Source organism: Panthera uncia, chromosome F2 (assembly GCF_023721935.1).
Source record: "Panthera uncia isolate 11264 chromosome F2, Puncia_PCG_1.0, whole genome shotgun sequence".
Classification (NCBI taxonomy): domain Eukaryota; kingdom Metazoa; phylum Chordata; class Mammalia; order Carnivora; family Felidae; genus Panthera; species Panthera uncia.
Window position 1 is genome coordinate 16,582,047 of NC_064812.1, and position 7,922 is coordinate 16,589,968.

The following is a 7,922-nucleotide window of genomic DNA, read 5'->3' on the forward strand; positions in this document are numbered from 1 at the left end:
TTTGGAGAAATTTGAACGTTGAATGTGTATTAAATAATATCACTGCATCAATGTTAAATTTCCTGCACATGAAAATAATATCTTTATTATGTAGCAAAGTGACTTTGTTCTTAGGAAATCCTGCTGTGGTATTTATAGCTGAAGTCTCCTGATGTCTACAACTTGCTTTCAAGTGGTTCATCAAACAATTGTGATCAACAGAGAGGGAGAACTCTTTTCCTGCAAAGAGCAAGAATACTCACTCCTGCAGTGATCTTATTCCCATTTCTGTGCTAAATGCTCCCCCTTGTGTACAACAAGAGAGCAGAAGGCATTCATCAAAATGCACTTAAAACCTCCTCTGCCCAGTGGGAAAGCAAGACTCCAAGACTTTTACAGAAGGCAATCATAGGGTGGCACGTTTTGATGTGCTTTCTCCCAATATGCAACCAATAGTGTAGTTCCCATCCCCCAGTTCGCTCTCCATGGTGTCAAAATCGGACTTTCAGGTCTGGTGGTGGGAAGGCATTGTCTGGACATAGGTGGGGAGGAGGGTAACTGTAGTCTTGCCTGTGTAGGGCATGGGCTCTAGAGTCAAATAGCCCTGAGAATGAATCCCACTTTGTCCACTTACTAGCTGTGTGACCTCTTTGAGCATCAGCTTCAGAAGAAGGGATAATAACAGCACTTATTATCAAAGAGTAACTGGGAGAATTAAATGAGATAATGCAGAGCAAGAATAGCCTAGGGCATGGCCCACCCCTTAAGAATTAGAGTCCAGTAAGTATTAATCAATTACTATGACCTATTAACCTCTTCTTGAGGAGGCTTCTAAGAGAGAGTTTCTTGGAAGTCCTACTGCCTTGTAGAGCATAGTTTGAAAAATACTGCCCTGACCTGTAGCCTTTAATCTTTGGTAAGAAACCATCTGACGTTTTTCTTACAAAGCTATGCTTACTAACTGGAAAGTTGAAAGCAAAAAATAAATAAAAAAAAACTCCTTGGCACAAAAACAGACACTCAGGTCAATGGAACAGAATACAGAACCCAGAAAGGGGCCCACAAACGTATGGCCAACTAATCGCTGACAAAGCAGGAAAGAATATCCAGTGAAATAAAGACAGTCTCTTCAGCAAATGGTGCTGAGAAAACTGGACAGCAACATGCAGAAAAATGAACCTGGACCACTTCTTACACCATACTCAAAAATACACTCAAAATGGACGAAAGACCTAAATGTACAGGAAGCCATCAAAATCCTAGAGAAGAGAGCAGGCAAAAACCTCTTTGACCTCGGCCACAGCAACTTTGTACTTAACACATCTCTGGAGGCAAGGGAAACAAAAGCAAAAATGAACTCTTGGGACCTCATCAAAATAAAAAGCTTCTGCACAGCGAAGGAAACAATTAGCAAAACTAAAAAGCAACCGACGGAATGGGAGAAGATATTTGCAACGACATATCAGATAAAGGGTTAGTATCCAAAATTTATAGAGAACTTCTCAAACTCAACACCCAAAAAACAAAGATTCCAGTGAAGAAATGGGCAAAAGACATGAAGAGACACTTCTCCAAAGAAGACATCCAGATGACCAACCAACACATGGAAAACATGCTCAACATCTCTCATCATCAGGGAAATACAAATCAAAACCACAATGAGATACCACCTCACACCTGTCAGAATGGCTAACATTAACAACTCAGGCAACAACGGATGTTGGCGAGGATGCGGAGAAAGAGGATCTCTGTTGCACTGCTGGTGGGAATGCAAACTGGTGCAGCCACTCTGGAAAACAGTATGGAGGTTCCTCAAAAATTAAAAATAGAACTACCCTACGACCCAGCAATTGCACTAGTAGGTATTTATCCAAGCGATACAGGTATGCTGTTTCAAAGGGACACATGCACCCCAATGTTTATATCAGCACTATCAACAATAGCCAAAGTATGGAAAGAGCCCAAACGCCCATCGATGGATGAATGGATAAAGAAGATGTGGTATAGATATATACAATGGAGTATTACTTGGCAATCAAAAAGAATGAAATCTTGCCATTTGCAACTACATGGATGGAACTAGAGGGTGTTATGCTAAGTGAAATTAGTCAGTCAGAAAAAGACAAATATGACTTCACTCATATGAGGACTTTAAGATACAAAACAGATGAACATAAGACGAGGGAAGCAAAATAATATAAAAACAGGGAGGGTGACAAAACAGAAGAGATTCTTAAATATGAAGAACTGAGGGTTGCTGGAGGGGTTGTGGAGGGGGGATGGGCAAAATGGGTAAGGGGCTTCAGGAATCTACTCCCGAAATCATTGTTGCACCATGTGTTAACTAACTTGGATGTAAATTATGAAAAATAAAGTATTAGATTTTTAAAAATAATAAAAAAGTTTTAAAAACTTAAAAAACTCCTTTTCAGGGATACATGCACTGAAAAGAACTATTTCACCAGTTACATTTCCTCATAAGTGATATTTAAGAAAATGGACATGTTGAGTTCTCCACCAATTTTTCTGCTCACCATTATGCCTCCTCTCCGTCTTCTGCTTCTGACAATCCAATCAGGGTCTCCCTCCAAGGTAAGTTACTCTCATGTCCCATGTCAAGATGCCAGGAGAATCTCTTTTTTGTTCCCCAAGGTCATGCACTCAATTGCCTACTCTTCTTTCTTCTGCCCTCTATCTCTTGCTCTATCTCTTCAACAAATCCTCATGGAGCATCTAGTCTCTGAAAGACACAGTTCTGGCTGGTCTCGGGTACAAAATTACCAAGACCATAGCTCCTGCCTTTTATGAGTGTATACTAGAGTCTACTAGGCCAGACTCTAGTAGCAAAGCCAGCTATGTTAAAAAACAAAACAGGGGCGCCTGGGTGGCTCAGTCGGTTAAGTGGCCGACTTATGCTCAGGTCACGATCTCGCGGTCCGTGAGTTCGAGCCCCGCGTCGGGCTCTGTGCTGACAGCTCAGAGCCTGGAGCCTGTTTCGGATTCTGTGTCTCCCTCTCTCTCTGCCCCTCCCCTGTTCATGCTCTGTCTCTCTCTGTCTCAAAAATAAATAAACGTTAAAAAAAATTAAAAAAAAAAAAAACAAGCAAAAACAGGGAGGCATTATAGCAAATACTAAACATGGTCTAGCAGACAATAAGATCAGGAACCCGCTGGGCTCAGGAGACCTGGATCAAAACCCTAGATTTGCTACAGATTTGATGTGTGAACTTGAACAAGTGAAATCACTTCTCTGGGCCTAGATAGTGTCATCTGTAAACTGCCTTAGGTTGGATTCCCCCAAAGTAGACCTTGAGCCAGGGATTAGGGTGTAAGTGGTTTATCTGAGAGGGGATCTTGGGAAGCACCAGCAAGGAGTGGGGAGGTGAGTCAGGAGAGGCAAGGAAACAGGTTTCTGAGCAGGTGCCAAGCAGGTATGCCACGTGGGCAGCTGGAGACCAACTCTGCTGGGGACCCCAGGAGACCCGCAGCACCTCACGCAAGAATGGTAGCCTCTGAGGAACGAGAAAGTCGAAGCATTCCTCCACCAACTCCCGCACATCAGCTGCTACAGCCTACTCCGGGGCATATGAACTCTTCCACACTTCCGACCAAGCCTGTTAGCACCAGGGAAAGCCTCTTGTGGAGGCTTACGTGCCTCCCTTAGTAAAGAAGACTAAGGGGGAGCTGGGTACTACAGGCGAGGTGGGGATTGGCAACATCTGCCGTGCCTTCCAGAAGAACTGTTCAGGCAGACAAGTGATAGACCACGAAAGCCCTGAGCAGAGTTCCTGGCAGAAGCATTGAATGAACCAGAATGTAAAAATAGGGATAAAGGACCTCCTCGATGACCCATCCCTGCATGAGAACATGCTAACCGTGTTATTCTCTCCTTGCTTCCTTTTCAACCTTCCACTAGTACAAACCCTACCAAATCCTCAGGAAGAAACTGCCCAGATCCATCCTCCCACGTCCACAGCACCGTCCCTAGTCCCGACGCCATTAGTTTGTCTGCAGAAGTCTCTCCCCGCCGGGCTCCCCTCTCCCTCCTCTGCCAACCCCAACCTGCCAACTACAGTCAAAGGACACTTGCGCAAAACGCTGGTTTTCCCACAGCCTTTTCCTGCTCAAGAGCTTGCCACCACAGCCTCTTTTCTTCAACAGGATTAAACCCTAAAGCTCATCTTGTGGTTCGAGGCTCTCTAGTAGTCAAGGCACCCCACGTGCCCAAGGTAGGCCACCCCATTACTTCCTCAGGTTCTCAATTCTAGAATTCACCCCACTTCTCCAAGAACAGTGCCCTAATTTTGCCTTTGGATTTCTTCTAATGTACCTGCATTCATTTTATGAGGTATAATTCTGGAGTCAGACCCTGAGTCCAATCACATTCCTCCACGTATTAACTGTGCTACTTTGGGCAAGTTTCCCATGTCTGTTGCCTCATCTGAAAAATGGGGATAATAACAATTCCTACTTCATAGGCGTGTTGTAAAGATAATAACTTTATGCACTATAGGTAGCTTTCAGCAATGCCGGGTACAAAATGAGTGCCCAGTAAATGTTAGCTATCATTATGGCTTTCCTCTAGGTGTCAAGATTCTTAAAACGAGAAAACTACTGAGATTTTTTTCTCTTTGTGTGAGCTCATGGGCCTCCTGAGCCTTTCTGTACCCAAAGTGCAGCTCAAAGCCACATACGGCCCAGAAACACATGCCTTACCAGCATCCAAACGGCTCCTTAGCTGCTTAGCGACCTCACCTGCACTTGAGGCGGCAAAATCAAAGGTTAGAGCTGTAGACCAGGAGGCTAAGAGCTGTATAACGGAAGAACACTCGGGGCTTGTTTCCTCATTCCTCAGGCTCTCCTCGTGCAAACACTACCTTCGAGCTCTCTAAGGATGCACCACACATCCTGATTTTTCCAGCTATTGGTTAAAGCAACTTTCACTACAGAGAGTACCTGAAGCTACTACCTGTTAAAAGTTATGTTTGTTTAACAAGACAAAACAAAAGTTACGTGGGTAAACGTGTGAGGGGAAAGTTGTGTGGGATTTTTAATGTTTATTTATTTTTGAGAGACAGAGAGGAACAGAGCATGAGCGGGAGGAGGGGCAGAGAGAGAGGGAGACACAGAATCCGAAGCAGGCTGCAGGCTCTGAGCTGTCAGCACAGAGCCCGATGCAGGGCTTGAACCCATAAACCGCGAGATCATGACCAGAGCCAAAGTCAACGCTTAACCAACTGAGCCACCCAGGCACCACCTTTTTTTTTTTTTATTTTAAATATATTTCTAACAATCAATATATTCAGAGAAATAACAACTCTTAAAAACAGAAAAGGGTACACGATGAAGTTTCCCTCACTGCCTGACCCAGCCACCTGGTTGTCCTCTCCACAGGCAACCAATATTACCAGTTTCTCTTGGACACTGGATATTCTTGTAGATAATCTGTACAAATACTGGCAAATACATATGTATTTTTCTCTTTTCATACACATCGTTTCCTTTGCTTTTTAAACTTGACTTTACTAAATAACTACTGCAAAGAATATAAGTTCATATAAAATAATATGGGGCACCCGAGTGGCTTAGTTGGTTGAGCGTGCAACTTCAGCACAGGGGCATGATCTCACAGTTCGTGGGTTCAAGCCCCATATCGGGCTATGCACTGACAGTGCAGAGCCTACCTGGGATTCTCGCTCTCTCCCTCTCTGTTCCTCCCCCACTTGTGCTCTCTCTCTCTCTCAAAATAAATAAATAAATAAAAACATCACCATTCAGCTTAAAGAACAAGTTCCTCATTGATTCTCCCAGCTTCATAATATTTTCCTCTGCAGCGGCATTATAATTCATTCCATCAGTCCCCAGCAAACGAACAAGCTTACAGGTGGTTTCCAATCTTGCACTGTTATCCACATGCCACAATGAATAACTTTGTTTATCCGTCTCTTACATAAGTGCAGTATACCTGGAAGATAAATTCCCACCTGAGAATTACCTAAGTCAAAGAGTATATTCATGGGTCATTTTTAAAGATAAATATCCGGGGGCACCTGGGTGGCTCAGTTGGTTGATATCAGCTCAGGTCACGATCTCACATTTTGTGAGATCGAGTCCCGCATCAGGCTCTGCGCTGACAGTATGGAGGCTGCTTGGGATTCTCTGTCTCCCTCTCTCTGTGCCCCTCCCTCCCCCACACACTCTCTCTCAAACTAAATAAACATTAATATATATATATATATATATATATATATATATATATATATATATATACACACATACATATACAGATACATATGTATATCCAAAGATGGCAGAACAGCATGGAAGTTTTTTTTTGCAACTCGCATCCATGAAATACAGCCAGATCAACACTGCACACCTAGAAAACTGATTTTAGGATTTTAGAAAACCATCCTGCACACCTAGAAAACTGATTTTAGGATTAACACAACAATCTGCACAACCTGAACCACAGAACTCAGCAGGTACTCAGCGCAGAGAGGTGAACTGGGGAGAGAGAAGCCGCGGAGGGCAGGGAGCTGTTTTTGCCTGCGGAGAGAGGATGAAGATGGGGGGGGAGGAGGGAGGATATGGGAAAAGCACCCCCCCCCCCAAAAGCAGCTGGAGAGAAAGTGGAAAAGTGGAAACAGCCACAGGGACTGAACTAAAAAGGGAGAAAGGAGAAAGGAGAAAAGAGAGGGTGTAAATTCCATTAAGACTCTATAAACAGGGAGAAGGCAGAATTTGAAACTCTGCAGCTCGATACCTGGTGGTGCTCTGGTGGGAAGGGTGAATCCCCAGGAGCAGAGTGGGGTCCGGGAGGTCCTTGGGCCACATGGGGACAAGCGGTTCCACTGCTGGAAAGACATTTAGTAGAGGCTGTGCAGCCACCCGGTACCAGCAAACCCGAGAACCACATTTGCTGGTGCTGGAACAAAGTCATTAAGGGAGAAGCCCGGTGCCAGATGCGTGTTGTGATTTTCCATAATCCCTGAAACGCTGCCGCTACACAATCGTGTGAACGTTTTCTGGGGCGGGCTGGCACCCGGCCGCAGTCTCTGGGCATCGGCAGCGGCACAGTCCCGCGAACGTTCCTGGGTGCGGCCGGCATCCGGCCGGTGCTGGTGAGACCCTCCTGCAGAGGATCTGAGCGGGGTCAAAGCCACGGTCCCTCAGAAGTGAGGGGTCGGGAAACACAGCCGCGTCTGAAATAAAACTCAGGAGGGAGGTGCTGCCTGGCAACCTGACGGCTTGGTCACAGACGGTGTAAAAGCGGGGAATGGATGGAAGCCAGAGAAGAAGGATGGGTGTGCGATTGCTGGTCAGGGAGAGTTCCAATACTAGAGACTGACGCCATTTTCACCCCTCCCACGCATGTGCATACACACCTACAAGCGCCAGAACAATCTACCCCAGTAAGCTAAGCAGAGCCATCTAGTGGAGAACAGAGCCGTTAAGCTAAGGCCTGCCCAACTGGGCCAATCTCGTTTTTCAGGAACACCACAAATCTCCCCTGCTTAGTTTATGGACTATAACGCGCTTCACAGACTTCCAGGGGAAAATGATGTAATTTCTATCATATTTCAGTCTGTTCGCTGGTCCATCTATTCAATATTCCTTCATTTTTCCTTTTTCATTTCTTTTTCTTGAATACAAAAATAGAAAAAATTTATTTTTATTTTCAATTTTTATTAAAAATATTTTTTCTACTATATTTTTAATTTTTTTGTAAATTTTTCAAATTTTATTTCACTTCCATCATTTCATTCTATTTCATTGTATTCATTTTCAATGTATTCATTCAAATTTTCAAACATTTTCCTTTTTTTTCTTTTTTTTGTTTTTTTTTTTTTTTTCCCCCCCCCCCCCCCCTTTTTTCTCTCATCTATCAAGCTCCTTTCAATAACGAGACCAAAACACACATAGGATCTAGGATCGTGTAA